Source organism: Coturnix japonica, chromosome 23 (genome assembly GCF_001577835.2).
Source record: "Coturnix japonica isolate 7356 chromosome 23, Coturnix japonica 2.1, whole genome shotgun sequence".
In the NCBI taxonomy this organism is placed as follows: domain Eukaryota; kingdom Metazoa; phylum Chordata; class Aves; order Galliformes; family Phasianidae; genus Coturnix; species Coturnix japonica.
In genome coordinates, this window is record NC_029538.1 from 2,617,465 (window position 1) to 2,637,801 (window position 20,337).

General features: G+C 47.4%; 1 long non-coding RNA gene across 1 annotated transcript in view; it reads right to left on the minus strand.

Annotated features, from left to right (window-relative positions):
• The window catches only part of LOC107323855, a 93,249-nt gene extending 73,820 nt beyond the window's left edge, over positions 1-19,429 (minus strand). The window contains exons 1-2 of the long non-coding RNA XR_001559358.2: positions 19,248-19,429; positions 11,679-11,785 (exon numbers count right to left, since the gene is read on the minus strand). This is a non-coding gene — a long non-coding RNA (uncharacterized LOC107323855). The remainder of the gene's footprint in view (positions 1-11,678; positions 11,786-19,247) is intronic.
• Positions 19,430-20,337: the final 908 nt, after the last annotated feature.

Sequence of the window (20,337 nt, forward strand, 5' to 3'; positions counted from 1 at the left end):
GCTCAGGGGGTCTCTGGCTGCTCCAGGCTGCCCACAGCCCCCTTCCTCTGCCCTTCTAATAGTATGAAATCAATAACCAGCAGCACATGTGGCCTTACTGCTTCTGGGCTCACCTGTGTGCCGTGAGGCTGATAGTGTTATTTACACTTCCCCAGACATTTGCCTTTTTCCCTGTGCCTGAAACAGCTACAAGTCCCTATCCCTTCCCATGCAGCATCTGCTGTGCCAGCTGTTCCCCATCCCACGGATCGCCCTGCTTCGGTGCACGTTGACACTTGTCCGTATTCAATCACATCTTCATTTCTCCAGCTCCGTTCTCCAATTTGTCATGTTTGCCTTGCATGCAGTCTGTGTTCTCCAGCACATCTGGCTCTCTTCCCATCATTATACAGCTCCCAAACTCTGTACACCCGATCTCCGATCTCCTATTCGTGTCATTAACAAACACATCAGCTGGCAGCAGGAACAGAAGGGGTCCCAAGGCACCCGCATTTTCATTTCTGACATCTCTCTCTTTAGCCAAGATGGTAAATGCTGGTGCCTGGAACCCCTCTGCTTCTCTGCAAATCCATCACCTTGGTCAAAATTGATTAATTTGGTGGAGCTGTGAGCCCACATCTCCCATTGCCCTCATCTCAATGCCTCCCGCTGCTCTGAGTGCTCCTGCTGGGCAATGACTTGCTTCTTGCTACTTCATCCTGCCTCTGTGGGTCTCAGCAAAGGCACTGAAGCTCCTCAGAAACATTCCATGCAGCAAAGGGATTCAGAAGTTTAGTGCTGCCTCTTTATCCAGCCCTGCCCGCTAATAGCTGCCCACCAAGCAATGATTTGTTTCAGGCATCTGGTTTGTGAGATACCAAAACGCTGCTGTTTCTCCCCTATCCGCTTTCCATTTAAATGCTAACTACTGTAAAGAGAAAGCTTCAACGGAAAACAAACCAGCCAGAAGCAGTCTGTGGAGCAGGAAGCTCAAAAGCTCCCAACCATCAGCTGTGGCCAAAGAAAACACTTCGGGATTAAGTGCAAAACTGGGTTGCAAAGCCTGAAAGCCAACCAACTATTGGAAAACATAAAAACAAAATCCTCCACCCTTTGGAGTGCATGACACATTGACATGTTCAGTGTCAGAGCTCAGGTTGTGGCCCTGGAAGAAGATATGCTGGATCCCAACCCCTAATTATACCCCGGTCAAGCAGCTCAGGTTTTATTAGTGCAGCTGTCAAGAAACAGCCTGACATGGCTTGCCTTGGAGCCCACCCTTCCTTCCAAGGGAAAGCTGAGGAGTCCTCAACTGGGCTCCTCCACCTCAAAGTCTCTTAGAAAAAACTTCCTGCATTTATTATTATTATTACTACTTTAATTTAATTCATGGGGTTTACATAACCCAGCTACTTCTTCCCCTCGGTGGCATGGGGCAAAGCTAAGGTCAGATTGCTTTGCAAACAATCCACATCTTAAACTCGAATTGCGGTGGGAGCTTCACCTGTTTCCTTTGGAAATGCCAGAGTCCATCCAGGCACAGAATCAGAAGCTCTCAGTTTAAATTATGCATGCAACTTCCTGCTATTTATGTGCACTAAGGTGCGTCATGCTGAAAAAGATGAAGGCTTGGAGGATTTGGGGAGGGTGCTGGGAAGGAGTCTGGGGAGGCAACAGCTTGATTTACTGAAAAGAAAGTGCTCCCATCTCATGCAGTTCAAGGGTTGTGGTGTTTTTTCCCTTTTGACAACAGTCAGCCTGCTATTACATTCCCTGCTGCACGGTGTTTAATACAGAGCTCTGCCACAAGTTGTCTATTAGGTGAATTATCACAGCAAAAGAGTCGTCTGCTGGGGAAGCAGGTACTGCACTGGGGGAGAGGAGATCAGGGGAGGCTCTGAGCAAGTGCCATTCTGCCTGTGTTTTGGAGAAACACACTGTAAGGTGAAAATCAGCCCCACTCACCCTCCCAGCAGCACCAGGCTGTGTAAAGGGAGTCAGCATTTCTTCAGACAGCAAGAAATCCATACTGCTAACTGACACATCCATGCCCAAACTGTGATGTGCTCACGGAGCTACAGAGAGAATGTATAGGGTTGCTTTGGCCGATGATGGGCTGTGCTGGTTTAGTGCAGGAGAAAAGAACTGTCATCGGTCCATATTACCTATAATTTGTGTCTCCTCTCTCTGTTTGGATCCACTCAGTATTCACACACACGGCATTATGTAGGAATCCCAGACTGAGAGCTCATTTTGTGAAGGAACGTCGTTCTGTCATAAATGCCACTTCACGATGAGTGAGACACTGCTCACCACACATCATTGGAAAAAAAGAGCCACAGAATGAAACTGTTTTGATTTTCCATTTCTTTTGAATCCCTGTTGGTATGAAAATGGTACCCAGCTCCGGCAGTGGAGTGGGAAGGAGACATTTCAGTCATCAAAACCAGGTTTGATGGGGACAGGTTCTTCATCAGGGTCTGCTGTTATAGGACAAGGGGCAGCTCATAGAATGGCCTGGGTTGGAAAGGTCCACAATGCTCATCCAGTTCCAACCCCTTGCTATGTGCAGTGTCACCAACCAGCAGCCCAGGCTGCCCAGAGCCACATCCAGCCTGGCCTTGAATGCCTGCAGGAGTGGGGTATCCACAGCCTCCTTGGGCAACCTGTTCCAGTGCATCACCATCCTCTGAGTGAAATGGCTTCAAACTAAAGGAGAAGAGATTTAGACTGGATGTAAGGAGGAATTTGTTTACAATGAGGGCAGTAAGGCACTGACATAGGTTGCCCAGAGGTGGTGGAGACACCCAAGGTCAGGCTGGAGGAGCTCTGAGCACCTAATGGGGCTGTGGGTGTCCCTGCTCACTGCAGGGGAGTTGGACCAGACGGCCTTTAAGGGTCCCTTCCAACCCAAATGATTCTATCATTTTAAAGCAGCACAAGCAAGGCACCTGCCAAGCTCACAGCTCCGCTCATCACATCTGCACAAGGATGCGTCATCCCCAGGGATAACAAATACCCCACTCCTCCCTCCACCTCTTGGCTCTCTGCCTTTCTCTCTCGCCTTGGGAGCTTTGACAGCCATGCTTTTGTCAAAACAGCAGCATTGATTTGAGCCGAGGCAAACAAGAACTGACGTGTGATTGACAGCAGCCCAAAGAGATGCACGGCTGGGCAGGCGGGGGTTACAGAGAGGGAGCAAATAAATAGAGACACCGAAGCAGTCACACGTGTCACAGCCACCCCTGCAATAACAAGCTGCAAGTGTCCCTTTGTATGGGCTGGGATCTGAGGTTCTCATTTGTACCTTCTGCCAAGTGCTTGCAGTCATCGTGCCTTGCAGCACAGATGTGAAGTTCCCCATTTAGAACTGGTTTAGGATGGAGCCCTGCCCCCTAGAAGTCCTTCTGCTTGATGTTAACATTTGCCAGGCACTCAGGGAACCTGGAGAAGAAGAACCAGGTCCCACAGATCCCCAAAGCTCCCAGCTGCCCCTGGAGGTGCTTAAGGAGATGTGGCATGGTTGGATATGGATAATGGGCATGGTGGAGATGGGGTGAGGTTGGACTGAAGTTGGAGGTCTTCTCCAATCTCAGTGCTTCTGTGATTGCATGTGTGCAGCCTGGCATCAGCCCTGCCCTGCTCTTCACTTGAGCAGCTCAGCCTTCAGAGGGACTCAGTGGCAAATAATACATGCAGACACGGGTGGGTGCAAATGAGGACTTCTGCAGTGAAACGAATGGAAGTGTTTGAAAGCTCCTCCTTCTTTCTTCAGAAAACAAACTTCCAGACAGAAAAGAATAATTAGCCATTCCATCTTAATTACCAAGAGTAGAATTTCTGCTTTTGATTCACAGCATATGAAGCCATTCAAACAGTCCCTTGCAAATTACATGGTTGAACTCAACCTGAGCAGCTCGTCAAGCAGCGATCACCAGCTAAACCCAGGTAGAAAAACATCCTCGAAGGTGTCATTGCCCAGTGACCTGCTTCAGATGGGTCCATCTTGAGAAAGACATGACATTTCTCATTCCCAAAATAGCTATCACTTAGTGATACGTTAGGCTAAGACTTCCTTCAGTCGCAGTATAACCTTTTCAAAAGCTCTTAAAGCCTCCCTATGTCAGGGAGTTGTGGATTTCACTCCAGTGGCACACAGCTCGATGGTTACAAGCCTGCTGGGTACGTGCTGCTCTCTCAGTATGTGCCTGGGATAAACCTAAATGGGAATGACATGGTTATACCCATTTACCCACCTTACACTGAGCTTGTGCCTGTGTGCAAATTAACTTCTAAGTGATGAACTAACCTGCAGTTTTCTCAGGGATAGGGGGATGAAGTAACACAACGCTGTGCTGGAAGCCCAGCAGGACAAACAGAGACAGATGTCCTGAGCACCAAACCAAGGTCAAGACTTCACCTGGTCACTTCTTACAAGCGGGATCTGCAGCAGTGATTCAACAGCCCAACAAAGTGCCACATGAAGGCAGGGTGCCCCGCTGGGCACATTCAGCTCCTCACCCAAGTTTCTGCCCTTGAAACAAGTCATCAGATCACTTCTGCAAAAGTCTGTATGGGAATTGATTTCCCACCCCCAGACACAGGTTTTTGTTGTTGTTGTCACGGCAGTATTTTTTAACAAGTCTATGGAAGCAATTCAAGCTGTGCTGCTTCGTCTCAGAGACATGTAGGGCAAGAGAGTCCTCTGATTCCAGTGACTCCAACCCCACTTACTGTGAGTGCTTTTGGCAGAGATGCTTTAAAGCTGGAAATCAATATGTAGTTACTGTTTACCATGAAAATGAACATTTCAGCCTCTTACGCTAAAAGGGAAAGAAATTTTTGAGTCACCTGCCATTTAAATAGCATCTCTCATGCAGTCACTAATTTAATGCAAATCTCATATGGCTTCCTTGTGTTTGTCATTTCAGTGTATTTTTGTGCTTGTAGTTTTTATGCTAATGAGCCTGCTCCATTGCTAACTAGGTCTTTATATCTATCATTTCAATGATACCAGTAATTACACAGTTATATATGGGTGCCTGTTCCGTGCACTCAGCTCTCTGTCACCTCTTCTTTATTGCTGCCTGGGAGAAGTGAGTTCTCACTGTCAGACAGCAGCGGGGTTGTTTGCTGTGGTTCACTGTAACTCTGAGGCTGATCAATGCCAAAATTTCAGCCCATGTTCCAGGTGACAATAAACAGAATTTTGTGGATCTGGGTAAAATCTGGGAGACAAAGAATCATTTATGTTGGAAAGGACCTGTAAAGTCATCAAGTCCACATGAGGATGGAAAATAAGGACACAAAGCCTCACTTTGAGCTCAAGAGAAATCACTCTTCTGTAACACAGAGGTGCTGGACAAAAGCATCTTCCACCAGCAGACCCCATCCAGGCTGTGTCCAGGGTTTATTGCTCAGAATCTGTTTGGCCAAGGAGATAATGGATGAATCTGCATGGATGGAAGGGGAAGCGATCCCTAATCTGCACACACAAGTGGGGAAAATAAAAGAAGAACATGGAGAGTTATGGCAGGTAACTGAGATAATTCTCTGTGGAGAGAGGAGAGCCTTGGACAGCCTGTGCTCAGCCTGCAGCTTGGTGTCCCCATCAACAAGGGTTTCTCCCAAGGCCCCAGGACACTGGGTGCTGGGTTTGGCAGAGATAAGGAGCAGACTGGAGAACTCCCTAATGCCCCCAAGCTGCCCAGCAAGACCTGAGGAGCCCAATATTTCCATAAATCCCAATTACCTTCCTTCCTTCAGTCCTCCCCCATCCCTCAGCTAATACAGTCTGCTCTATTCCTCTTCCCATACAGCACCACAACTGGGGGCAAAGCCACTTCTCCCTGCGGTACCAGCATGAATCCCACCCCCAGGTGACACTGGGGGAGATGGAGAGCAGCCCAAGTGCCTGAGCAGTGGGATTGCTGCAGGAGGACTCTGTGCAAGGAAACCAAGCAAACTCCCCTAAAGCCTGAAAAGAAACATGACATGCAATCATTTCCAGGCACGTTGAGGAGAGATTAACGTGCAGCCCTGAAAAAAAGCAAGCCTCATTTTGTCCTTGGTGCTCTTGACAGAAGAATCGTCTGCAACTTACTGAAAAGCTGGGGAAAGCCAAGATGAGGAGCTGATGGCTTCAGCATCCTTATGGATCAAGAATGAGGATGACTCCCCTACCCTTCTGCTTTGATAGAGATAAGGCTGAAATACACTTCAGATTAGGAGGCATTCAGGCTGCTGGAAGGTGACTGGAAATGCTGCAAAGGATGTGAGCATAAAATGTAAACAGCAACATGGGGAGAAAATAATTGAAAAGAAGCTGGCAGGCCGAGTGAGTGAGCAAAAGAGGTGAGCCCTGTGTGCTGGCTTCTGCTGGGGATATGCAGAGAAACCCCAGGGATCTGGCAATTAAACACCAGCACAGAAGAGTTACTGTGTGCCTTATGGAAGCGTTTCAGAACTCGAAGCAAAACCGGGCACCTTCTGTACTTGGCACCAAGCAAACATGCAAGGAGAGAGACTAAACAAAGAGCTTAAACAGGCAAAAACTGGGAAAACTGAGGCACAGAGCAGCAGGTGATCTGCTGAATCAATTAGGAGCAGCACATCTTTTTTTTTTTCCTGCTTCTTACGCCAGTGCTTTATGCTAAATGTCAAAATGCATTTGTTTGTGCTGCTCTTGGGAGCAGATGACACATGCACTGTCGCTGTGCAAACACAGCAAGGCTCTGGGGAATGTGGGGCCCCATGGGATGAGGGGCATCCATGGGGTTTAAGTGGTGAATGTAACTTGCAGCAGATGCTGCCAGAAGGACGGACCTTCACTATACCTATAGAACTGCACCGAGGAAGGCACAGGACCACATGCATTTGGGTTTCCTCCTGTTTCCTCCATCTAGCAGGCTAGATGTGGGGCTGAGACCCCCGTGCCACCCTAACACTGACAGTTTTAGTGACCCATGTGATGCATCACACACAGCCACTGCAGTGAGTCTTTTTGGTTCCTGTTTCTGACATGTTTTTGTATCAGGAAACTCTGATTAAAAAACCAGACAACCTGTGTCATGGTTAAAACATCCATGGAAAAAACTCTGTTTCTGCTTAAATATTGTATTTTAGAAACCAAAAATCACTAAGCCCACCAGCAATAACAACAGTGAGCTGCTAAAAGGTTTCGAAGTGCACTACAGAGAGACATTTCAACTTCTAGCTCAACATTTGCAAGGCATATCCCTGTAACAAAAACCAAACCCAGACACACTATGGAAAATCAATGTCTCTTTCATGCTGCAGACTTTCATGAGCTCCACTGAAGTCAAATGTAAACCTGCCACCAATGAATTGTGACAACCCCTCTCGCCCCATAAATGCAAAAGCCTTTATCAGCTGAGGGAGCTGGTTTGAATGGCACAGAGGCAGACACAGGCAGTGCTGCCATGAAGCAGTGGTGATAATAAGGACAGGGAAGCACCAGACAAGGATCCCAAGGAGAACAAACCACCTCCATTTTAAGGTCTGTAAGAGCAGATCAGGAGCGGTACCTGCTGGGGACAACATATGGATCTGACTGTGGGTAGAGGGGAGGCTTATGCAGCCTCTTAAAGGGTGTTCCCAGATTCATTCTCAGTGCATTTTATGATCTCTTGAATATCAGTAAGTAAATATTTGATTGCATGTAGCAGTAAAGGAGGTGGAATTAAGGAGTAAATCCCACAGAGATTCACGTGTTGCTTCATTTCGTGCTGTGCAGTGTGAATGGAAAAGGGCTCCAAGACTCAGTCAGAACTCATCCATCTCCAAAATGACAATGGCTGACACTGCTGTGACCCGGGATAGGGCGGCGGAAGGGAGATGTGGGGCACTGCAAGAAGGAGCAAAGGGCATTAAGTGATGCTTTCACTTCGAGGTGCTCTGTGATCATCCCTCTGTCCCCAGACCAAATTAAAGATGGAAGAAAAGACAGGCTGTGCCACTCCCCCCACCCCACCCCACTTCTCTATGACTTAATCTTGTAAAGCCCCATTTAAAGTAATTGAGACCCATGAAGCTTAAATCTTATTTAACTTCATTAGGAGCTGAGAGCTTTGGGCATCATTGATGTGGCCTAACACTGAGGGACCCGCCTGCCATTTTAAGTGGTAACATGCAAGATTTAGGTGACAGTGAAATCCTCAAAACATCACTCAGTTGCCCCGTCCTCATCTGCAGGGCTCCCAAAAGTGAAAGCCTTTGGTCTGCAATGCTCACCTTGAGATACGTGTATGATTTCCTCTTAATTCTGGAGAGGAAACAGAGCAGCACTCCCCCATCGAGCAAATTCAGCACTAAAAACCTCACGAATCTCCCTGTCTACCTGGAGGCTAAATTATATCCACTAGAAACAAACTCAGCTCTGCCAACATAAATGATCAGAGCTCCATAAAGGCTGAGTCTAATTGTACAAAGCGGTGATTAGCCACTTCCCTCTGGGGATGCGCAGCTTCCTTTCCTGAATGCGACACTGAGGCAACCTCTAGTGGAGGCAGGGAGCTGCCTGGTGCCTGCACTGGGCTCTTTTTGGCTCTAAAGAGTCATTTATGGGACTTTGGTTTCTGCCATGTCTGGGCTCTGCAGCCCGCCCAGCTCCCCTGCTTCAAGAGTGCATTGAAGGGCTGAGATCCTACAGGATTCAGTGCTTGGCTGCTGCCTACAATGGGCAACAACAGCACCCAAATTACTGCTCAAATAAGAATTTCTTCCTCCTGGTTAATCACCTGCTGTGCTTGTTTGGGAAGAAGCTCCAGGACCAATTACAGCCATAACACAGGGCACTGCGAGCAATCCGGAGCGTGGACCAGAAGCAGGGCAAAAAATTATTACTTCTCCTTTTATTCCATTATGCCCATTTCTCTATGCTAAAAGACTTAAATGATCAACGCTCTGTTAATAAATTTCATTTGGCTCATTTAATAGATGACTTAGTAGAGGAGTGAGTTTGGCCATGACCAATAATGAATTAATAACTATGCGAGGAGCACATTCCCTTACAGAAATACTTCATACGTGCATAATTCTTTATTCCAAAGGAGAAGAGATGCTCTGCAAGACTGCACTGCTTCATCTCTATGAGCACAGGTGTAGCTTTGATTTGGAGACGTATGGAATGACCCTTCAGGACACAGATTGAATGGGGATCTGGATGGGGCACCACCATGGAGCTGAACCTTGAGCCAGGAGCTTCCAGCCCAGCTGGCTGGAGTCCTCCTTCTGCATCCCTTCACTAATGACATTAATTTCTCTGTGTTTCACAGCATGTGCTCCTGAGATGAGGGCTAAAAATGAAGTTTGTCAGCTTTGCTCAGCTGGATCGAAGGAGCTGCTGGCTGACTGGAGTTTGCATTGCAGCCTTTTCAGCTCTTGGCCACAAATTCCTCTACCAAAGACCTATAGCTGGTGCTGCTCATCAGCTCAGTTGGATTGGACGTGCCCAAAAGCTGGATCCCAGCCCCAGCTAATTCAGTGATACCTGAAGGCTGTGCATGGAGGAAGGTTCTCTTGACCAGGAAGGAGGTTCACAATGACCACCGTGGTGCTTTCTCCTTCCAGCACCTCATGCCAGGGTTTGCTTCCAAATGAGGTTTGCACAGTAGTGAAAACAGCAGGCAGTGTGCCACGAGCAGCAAAGCAACACGGATGGAATTCAGCAGAAGGAAACTGTGCTGCAAAGCTGGAGAGGCTCACAGAAGGACCCACTGTGATCCCACCTGGTGTGGGCTGTGCTGATGGGGACACGGCTCCATCGGTGAAAAGAGCTTTGCTTGAGGTCATCTCCCAGAGCTCTGCTCAGCGCAAAACGCCTCTGCAAGCTGAGAAGCCCTGCGCTCTCTTCACCCATTTGAAAGCATCAATTTTGCTTTGCGGTACAATGTTTCTCCCATCACTTAAGTGGTAGTTTCCTTGTTGCAACCCAGCCCGACAATCTCACACTGCTGATAGTGACTAATGACAAGTACTCCTCCCCACTTGCACTATAACATCCTCCATACAGTCATCTTTCCTGAGCCCGCCTTCTCTCATAGGCCCAATTTTCGAAACCTTTTCATCATTTTTGTGGCTCCCCTACCAATACGTGTTGCATTACACTCATGACATGCACTGTCGTAGTTCAGAGAGAACCAGTTCAGCCAGCAGCTGAAAATGGGGATTACAATGATTTCTATGGTGGGACTTGCACATTGAGCATCGATCTGTGCCTCCATCTAGTGGTTAGAGTTATACACAGAGGGTAAGAGCTGCCTATAACGCCCAGCAGAAGATATGTCACTCTCCATTGGTAGCAGCTCCCACCAGTCACCCATCCTACTGCTGGCCAACTGGACATAGGAAGCTGTGCTTTATCAAGTCCCATTCAGCACGTGCTCCATAGATGGGGGGAAATGTGGGGGGAAATGGGGCACCTGGAGATCAGAGCCTGCTCCACCAGCAATGGACATCGACACTAAGTGATTCTCAGAGAAGAAAAGCAGGCCAGACCTGCTAACACCCAGCCACGCACTGTTATCACACAAAATGAGGTCATCTGCCAAAAACAGGACTAAAATTGCCCCCGGTGAACAGCGGGTCTCCCACTAACTTAAAACACACATTTCAGACCTCCAGCAGAGGTTCAACAAAGTGATGACTTTCAGACTGGAAGCAATTGGGATGTCTCCCCAAAGCCATTCCTTGTCCCCAGCTCCACTCTCCCCTTGTGGCAGAAATAAAGAGGGGGTTGGGAAGGGTTGGGGGGGGGGGGTGGCAGTTTCTGATTAAGATGCACAAACAGCTCTATTCAACAACTGATGCAATAAACGCGCTGAGTAAAATTACTGCCAAAGCTCATTGCAGTGCTTTATGGGGCTGCTCTAAGAGTGTGAAAAACCGTTTGCTGCATATTATTAAATGATGAAAAATGCCGAGCTCACAAACAAACTGTGCAATGAATATGGCTCGACTGCCTCTAGTGAGAAGATGATGGAGCCTATGTAAGCAGGGTGGCAGGGAAAGGAGAAGGGATTGTTCCCTGTACTGCACTGTGCTGTAGTGATTACAGGGCAAAGTGACCCGTAGGAACAGAGCAGTTCCTCACAGCTCCACTCCCAATTTCAATATTGATTCAGAGCACAACAAGTACAAAAAGCACTCTGCCACCCACAGCCATAACCACACTGCCCAGACGCTAACTGATGTTCTTCTGCACTTTATGGCAGCCTCTGTACCCAAGCCACATGTTCAGGCAGCACAGTGCAGTCGCACCACATATGATTTTATGGGTCAGGGTACCAGTAGCTCTAACACAGCATTCAGAAACATCAATGTCTTTGGTGGCTCCTGTGCCAGGGCACCTCATGCAGGCTGGGCATGTCTGCACAGTGAATAAGGGCTGCAGTGATTTGTGAGTAAGCAACTCCCCTCAGCTGGATGGTGACAATATCCCTGTGGGGCTTTGCTACAAAAGAGGTCCTAATATATTCCTTCCCCAGTAAAGTAACCAAAATATGCCTTCAAGAATTAGGATGGATGGCTACAGAATTATGTCCCAGTTGGTATTTTATGCTTATAGGAAAAAACATCCTTACTGCTAAAAACACCTTTGTTCTCCAAATGGCCAGCTGGAAATCGTGTATCAGTGTTCCAACAGAGCGGGATTGCTTTCAGCTCTGACCTGTACTCACCCTTGGGTTGGCCTTGGGTTCCTCGACTGTTAACATCAGGTATATGGCTGGAGGATGCAAGGTCATTCTGCTCCTTATCTTCTGCTCAAGACTGAGGCTTGTGTTCTCTAGGGGGAAAAAAAAAAGCCAAAAATTAAAACAAAAATTACTGTGTGCACAGACTCAAATCCTCCTGAAGTTTTATATGAAACAAGCAGTGCGTGGGTCTTTCAATGGCTTTTCAGATAAGGAAGAAATTTCACCCATGGTGCCCTGAGATAAGCCACCACGCACCAGAGATCAATGATTTCTCCTTCTCTGTGATCCAGGCTGGACTCAGAGATGCGATGCCCTTCTGGAAACAGTGCTGGACTGTGAGCAGTGAGCTGCTGGGGGAGCAGGCATGCAGATAACACACAGCAGTTCCCCACCTACAGGACCAGAGGGCACACAGTGGTCCTTGTGCTGGGAATGGATCCTTATCTTTGAAAAAGAATCACAAGGATGTACTCAGAATCACCCCAAGTGCTCTGGGTATGTGTGAAACCCAGCACTTTCATTCCCAGAGAGCATCTGGTTGGCTTTGGCTCTCCTTGTACTCTCAGCTTTCTCAAACTGAAGTGACTTACGTACTTCAGAGCTCCAAAATTCCCTTCATTTTAACACAAAGGCAGAAAACTCTGCAACATCCTCCTTCCCCTCCCCCAGACATACACTCTGTTGGGCTTGGATCTGAGCTGCCATTGTAGTCACCGCATGAAAAAAGTTGCTTTACTCCCTGTGCTACAGCTAATCTCAAAATGCTGCATAAATTGTCACTTACCTCACTGCCTAATATCATGTCGCAGCTAAGCACATATTAAAATCGGTGCTAAATGCAGCTTTAATGTTTGCACTTAAACGATGAGCCCCCTCCCACTTCTCCTCCAATCCCCTCTCTCTGCGTTGCTGCAGGGCCTGGTTCACCACTGCAGGGGCTGAAAATCCCACCCTTTGCTCCCATCTCCTGCCCAGATGTACATGAGCTGGTGGTGGGGACACAGCAAGCACCCTGTTTTGGGTAGCACCACACCAAGAGGACCATGGGTCAATATCTTCCGCTTAGAGTATCTTGCTGTGTCCTGCAGGCTGTGGGCAGCTCCTACTCTTGTGTCCTCAAGGTTCAACCCCAACTTGCTATCAGACCTGATCCCAACAGCCTCTGAGCATCTCCTTGCCAAGTCACTGCCCCCTTCACACTCATCCCACCACATAGAGGACAGGACGGCCTCTCTAAAGAGGATCCACAAGTTTTATATCGAATTAAATTCACCAAAAGACACAAGCAGAAAAAAACCCACAGCCCAGACTTCCAAAAGCTACACGAAGGCCTTGCTGTAGATAATCGCTATAAAGATTAATGCCTTGGAAACTGCTTATTCTTGGAGCTGAGCCCAACGCCCCAAGCCAGCTGCTAACATGGGGCTGGTGGCCGTAGGACCGCGATGCTGTGCACACTGCAGAGGAGCAATGAATGAATCTGAAACTGCCCTAGAGCCAGAGTGGGTTCCTGCTACCATGAAACCATCTGGGGAGCAGAACCAGAGGGGAAATCAGCCCCACACTGCTGGGAAATGAATGAAAAGAACACGGTCTCAATTATTATTATCCTTGTAGGGGGCTTTGTTCTGTTCACTTAGTGTCCCAATGCTATGAGTGAATTGGATTATTGCAGGCATTTTGGGAATGGAAACATTCCAGCCTTTGGAGTCCTACAGCAAAGGTTTGCCATTAGGAGCTGTAGTTGGCTTTACAAATTCCACAGCAAGGCTCTCATTCAATTCTATTGCTCTCCAGAGAACAACAATTTCATAAAGCATTTTTCATCTAGAGATCTCGGGGCAGTCTGGCAGGAAGGAGATGCCAGCCTGCTTCATGGAGGTGTGTGCACCACAGGTGGGATCTGGGGAGATGCTCTAGGGGTGCCACAAAGGCTCAGCCTTGTTTTGGGCTTCCTGCAGGCAATAGATCTTCAGCAGACCAAGGTCCACCAAAGGCGCAGCACAACATTGTGTGCCCACGTGTCACTGAGTGCACAGAGCTAAGAAGCAGAAGTGTGGAACTGTTCCCTTCCCAAGAACCCAAATTGGGGCGATCTGCCTGCAAAATGTGGATTTCCACTTACAAGGAATCTTAACATCATTGCTGTTAAGAGTTAAAACCAAAGCTCTTCTAAAAGCACGCCCTGCTAGATTCCTTGTGATTTTTACTTTGTTTTGCAGGAAGTTAAGGTAGGTTTGTGTTTCCCTCCCACCCCCTTTTTGTGCATAAGCAGTTCTTAAGATGTGAAATTTCCCTAAGAATCAGAGCCTGCTCCAGAGTGCCTGGGGAATTGCTGATGGCAGAAGCATTGAGCTGAACACACTTCGGATAGCACGAACGCCACAGATAAATCTGCCCACTTTTGTTCCTTCCTGTTCATCTCCAGCTCTCAGTGCTTCAACACCCCCTCCTACCCCCCAGCCTGGCATAGAAGCAAACTGACCTTCAAAAAGTTCTGGAGCAGAAAGCTGAGCATCCCTCTTTGTCTCCCCAAGTCTGAACCTATGCTTGCCCAAAGTCTAATTGCTCAACCATCAACTATGGCACACAGCAATACACAGAGCTGTAGAACAGAGGTGTGAGCTTTTAGGACCTACTGGGAAGTGAACTGAATTGCTGCCCACTGACAACAGCAACAACAGTCTCACTTAAAGCTCAGGCCATCGTTTTCTGAACCCCTTTAAGTTAAGCCCAACAGCACTGTTGATATTTCATTTTTAGTTATCCCTTCAGATGGCAAAGAAGGGTTTACAAAGTAGTTATTGCAAGTCTAAAATTATTCTCCCTTTTAAGATTTCTGAAAGTGCTTGCAGCTTTCTGCAAAAAGAAGAGAGAAACTGTCTATTTTCCAGCCATGGCACTGGTGTGAGGAACCCAGCAGTAAATACAATGGAGTTGTTTCACTCAGACCTTCTCAGAAGGGTACTTAAAGCATGAGTCTATGGGTGGCTGAAAGCTTACAGACTAACTGAAGCATAAGGCACAGCTTAACCTCCTCAACCTCTGTGCCCAGCACAGAATGTGCTGCCAACATCATAATCCCATCCAGCCCCGTCCGCTTCTTCCCTTGCCCCAGGACTTCATCCCCAACCTCTGCTACACAACACCCAACTGTGGGCAGTCTGGCTTTGAATGCTGCTTACCCACCTCCAAGACTCAGAGCAAATGCAATCACCTGCCTCCAAATCCCTGAGCCTGTGTGCCTCCTGAAGCCCAGCCATGTGTTACAAAAGCCTGATCCTCTCCCAATGCTGATGGACGGGTTCTGCACTCCCCTGCACTGTCCCTGCAGAGCATTGATGACAGTCTGCTGTCACAATGAGACTTGCAAATGGAGCTGCATTAAATCATCGCTCAGGTTTTCTCCAGCACAACAGAAAAAATGAAGTTTATGCATGAAACAGCCCCAACAAGATTTAATATAGGAGAAATACCAGCGCTGCATAGCGAAAATAAAACCCACAAGTAGGTTTCTTTTATTGCTGTTTTGTCCTCCAGAGTTATGAAGGGCTGATCAGGCAGTGAGACACTGGCATTGCTACGGGAAGGAAGGAACAGAGTGGGGACACATTGCTCCCAACCTTTCACAAGCAAAACCCCAGCTCTGTGCCCACATCACAGCTCTCAGGTTCTATAAGAGCACATTGGTCAGACACATGATGAACTTCTACATCTAATTGTACGTGCTCACAAACAGGCTGAGTGCCAGGACTTCTGTCTTTGCAGGACATCTTCTGAGAGGTCCCTGTGTGCTTTCTACCCATCATCTACCATGGAGACACTGTACTGTTTTTAATCTCCCATAATTTGGGGGCAGTCAGCAGACGGGGGAGGCTGAGCACTATGGGCAGCTTTTGCTACTGGACAATGTAATGTTTTTCTCTTGAGTGCAATCCCAGCATAACAGGTAGAATAAGAAAGGACAGGAACTTACAGCTTCCATATGCTGTATGGCAGTGACCAGCTGCACTGCTGGCAGCCCCAGTGCTTCTGGGCTATGAAGCAGCGTGTGCTTCCATCCCTTACTTTCATGCTGCATAGTTTCCAGAGCTAGAATGGAAATAACCACCTGAATTACAGGACTGGGGAGCTCAGTGACCACCATTCCAGCTCACAGCATGAGACAGCAACAGCCCCATGCAGACAGCTCACATCACTTGGGGCTGCTCCATCTAAAGCCCAGCCCCACAGCTACCAGGTCTAAGTAGTAACACCTCTTTGGTGACCTAACAGGTCTTTTCCAACCTCTATGATTCTCCAATCTCAGTGCCACAAACATAAACCACTTTGCTTCACTCCTTTTGTAGAAGGGATTAATGTCCTTTTTTCCAATAAAGTAATACATGCAAGTCTAAAATGGAGCAAAATCCATCCAGAGAGGTGGGGACAGAGGAGGAACCAGGAAAGGCAAGTCCTGGGTGTGTTCCTATCCTCACAGAGGTTTCTCTGTATTTCACTCAAGCATTTTGTCCTCCTGAAAGGCACTTACTATGGGATGGTTAACGAGGCAGATTAATTCATGCGGATCCTTGCAGCAGAGTGGGGCTGTCACCGCTGGGGAGAGAGGTTTCATTGTATTATTCCCCATTGGCAACACTGGCACTATACAGCAGATTGATGGCTAATAAAACCTTTCAGTAATACAGGGTCCTCCAGTTCCAGTTTTGAACCTTTGGCCCTTGCTCAAATCACCAGCAGATGCAAGCATTAATAAAACCAAACAGCACGTGGCTACTAAGGAGGCATATGGCTGGATGCTCAATAAAGGCAGTAAAACACAGGAGAGGGATCTTTACAGTCCGCTTTGACCTGATGGAATCATTCTTTCAGTAATGAAATTAGTCTTCACATGACGCAGCACACCTCGCATCAGTGAAGCACTTCCCAGAAATCTCAGAAGTTTTGGGCTGATGCTGCTCAGCAGCACATTTCTATTTGAAAACCATAAGTGAAATCACATATACGAGCCAATGGGGAGAAACCTCTTTGGGGTTCCCTGCACCAGGGGAGGCAGCTTCGAGCCATCAGCTGCCATAGGGACCAGCTCACTGCAAGGGAGTTTGCTGCTAATTAAATCCTCTGCTGATTATTTATAGCTCTCTATATACCGGCTCATTGATTTTAGAGGCCATGTTAGTTGTGTTTGCTACACGTCTGTCTGAGTGGTTGGATGGTGGTACACGAAGAACAAGTGAGTTGGTGTCAGGGTGATCTGCTACACAGATGCTCTGTGGTTGAAGGGCTGCCTTTGTGGCATAGTGAGGCAGAGGGAGGGATGCTGAGCAAAGCTCACTCAGTGCAACACCACAAGGTCAGCCCCACCAGCAGAAATGATGAAAAGAAAAAAGAAAATGATGGCATATCAATTGAAATTAGAAGGCAGCAGGTTTGAAAACAAGATGCTGTTCTCATGGAATGACAACAGGCTGCTGCAGGAAATGAGAGCAACACAACTGGAGAAGATGCACAGGGGAAGCAGGTTGGCTTTGTAGCTACTAAACCCTCACTGCTGTGTCAGTTATACCTGACCTTTGCATTCACAGTATATGCAAGAAAACAAATAGGTTCTTTCCCTCTGTTCCCCAGTTGTTTTGTGCTTAAAGGGAATAAAGTTTTGTTTCAATAATCAAACACAAAAGGTTCCCCGGGGGGTCGTTTAAGACTCCAAGATAGTTAAAAAGAACATTTACATGAATTAAAGAACAAGAAGTCACCAGTGATCTAAGCCTCTTTCTAGTGCTTAACTGGAGTCTGTAGGTGGGGGAAAAGCAAGACAGGTTGGTAGGAGGCACAGATGAAAATTAGGATGTTTCTTCCTCTTCACAGTGTGTTTCCCAAGCAGCAGCCAGGGGAACAAAACCTGTCCTTCAGCAGCCATGTGGTCACTTTATATCTCCATCTGTAATGAGACACAGAGGACAACAACTCTTCCCACAGCAGGTTATGCTTTGTCTGCTGCATGGTTCCTCCACTTCACAATAGGTGTAAAGCCCCCAATGTGTGGGAATACTCAGCTCCAAAATACATAGACATACACAGTGATGTACACAAAATGAAGTTTGTTCATGCCAGTTTTCAGGTTCGAGGTTTGGGTGCATCATCACCAGGACACACCTGAGCTCTGTCTGCATTTAAGAGCAGTGACAGATTAAAATGCGTGCTCTGAACAACAGAGCCCCATTTATAGATTAGAGGTGTTTGCTGGGAGGCTATGGGAAGGTACAGAGCAATGGAGGAAGGCCCCATGTCTAAGTCGCAGTTGTTAATTAACCTGAAAAATGCCACTAATTATTTCTCCTTGAGGCACGCATCTGAACACCAGGGACTACAAGCTCCTACCTACAAGAAAATTAACCATGCTGACAGTTCTCGTATCTCCAAACTCGTTTGATCCTTTACAAGATGCAGGAAGCCCCAGCACCCTGGGCATCTGATCGATGCACCCAAACCCCACTTCCACTTTGATCTCACACCAGGTCCCGATTCGTTTTTGAAATGTAAATAGTGCTTGTGAACACTTAATCGCCCCTTAAAGCCAAATCACAGGGGGAGACTAAGCTGCTCAAAGAGTAGAAAGCAGCTGAGCTCATCCTAGGCATTTGGTAAGGTCTGCATCCAGGTATTAAACCTTCCTACCTCTCCCCATCAGCCTAACTGGTGCTGTGGGTAGGGCAGAAAGGCCAGACCCCAAAGCACAGCAGTTTGCTCTCCAAGCAATTCACCAGTGCCCAACAGTTGGTGTGCATGGATCAAACATTGACTCAGATTACTGCCAGCCCCCAGACACAGGGCAAGATACACAACAGATAGAAGGAGCCCACCTATGTGCTGCTGGTTTCCACCTGACGCCTTTAATCCCAGTTTCAGCTTGTACCTCTGACCCAGGCATCCAGACATCTCCAGGGGTTGATAGAGAAGAACACACAATAGGTGAAAGCAGAGCTTGTCTTGAGGCCGTCAACCTCAGGAAAAAGCCTTAATGGAGGCTGAAAAGACCAACTCCTCATCATATAGAACAGCTACATCAACCCACATGTCAACACAGGCAATGATGCATGGTCTTAGAGGAGAAGAGTGCCTGTGTTAGCACACTAGTCTTTCTAGAGCTTCCCAAGCTTTGCCACAGGCTTCCAGGTTCACCCCACTCCTTCAATAGGAGGACCCTCTATCCTTACCAGTGCAATGAAATACCAGTACTACTTCTACAACTAGGAGGAAAAAGACTCATTAGGAAATGAGAGGTTCCCACTGTTTGGGAGAAAAGCTTATATTAAATGAGCAGCTTCAATAAGATAGGCAAGCTATAATGAGGCCATATATGCAAATACCATTTGGGATCATCTCTGAGAGCTGATGGAGCATAGCAGTGGCTGCTGCCCAGCCAGGCAGGACATTCAGCACCAGGTGGCCCTGATGGTAACTTCTGGCTCTGAATTTCATCTGTTACTGTCAGGTAAAGACCGAAAGAACAATAAATGGAGATCAGATTAAGGGGAGAAAGAAACTCACCAAAGATCATAACAGCTTCTGATGACATTTTAAGCTATTTTTTCTGTTCCATCCATGGTCTCTCTGCCCTTTTATGAGCGTTCAGCATGTCTGGGCTATATTTTCAAAACTGTGAGGTTTTGTTTGTTTTCCTTACTGGAAACGAAGGACATGTCAGGTCGTGATGAAATCATCACTCCTCACTTAAAGGACTGAAGTCCTTTATCCAGTACAATCAAAAAGCAAGGTACAGCCTGCCCCGACCTCCAGTCCCACAGATCTCCAGGAAACATCAGCATTTAGGGCTGTCTGTACTGCTTACCATAGCAGGAAGGAATGTACTCCTAGCAACAATATCTATTTATCGGTCCACCTGTCAGACAAACAAAGCAGTTGTATTAATCATCATCAACCAAACTCTTATCTGAAGCACAATCTTGGACCAAGCAATCTCCCCAGCACAATGCACGGCTGCTCTTGATTGGCCTGGTGTCAGAACAGCAGAAGGAAATGAAAACTTTGTTAGGTTGGAGGCCTGCTCCATCTCTTGGCATGGCTGATAGCAATGCACAGACCAGAGATATGGCTCGGGAGGAGGAAACTGTATCCTGGATTTATTCACACTGTGATTTGGGGAAGAAAGCTGCAGCGTCCCCATAACTTCCATCACAAGTGACTGCACAGCACTGCCTGAGGCTCATCTTTTTAGTGGTGGTCACTTACTGTTGGTCACAACAGCAGGTGGGATCTTGCAGCCTCTTCCACCACTCTATGGGGACAGCAGTGCAGAGGAGGCTCCAGTTTGGATGATGCACCAAAGACAGAGCAAAGAGCAAAGGGGCTGGGGGCACCTCCATGGGGAGATGACACAGTGCTGCTGTCTGTGCAGTGGATGGTGGTGGAGCCCCTGAGCACCAGGTCTTCCCCTTGAGATGAAAGTGACTGACAGCACTGGGAGAGCTCTTAATGTGTTTACAGTCAATGTTGCAGGAGATGCTACAGCTCATTTCTGTTCAGGCACCTTGTGCAGATGATGAATGTTCTTTAATAGCTGCAATATTTAGTGTTTAATGTAAAATCACTTACTGCTAATGCTTTGCACTTGCAAAGT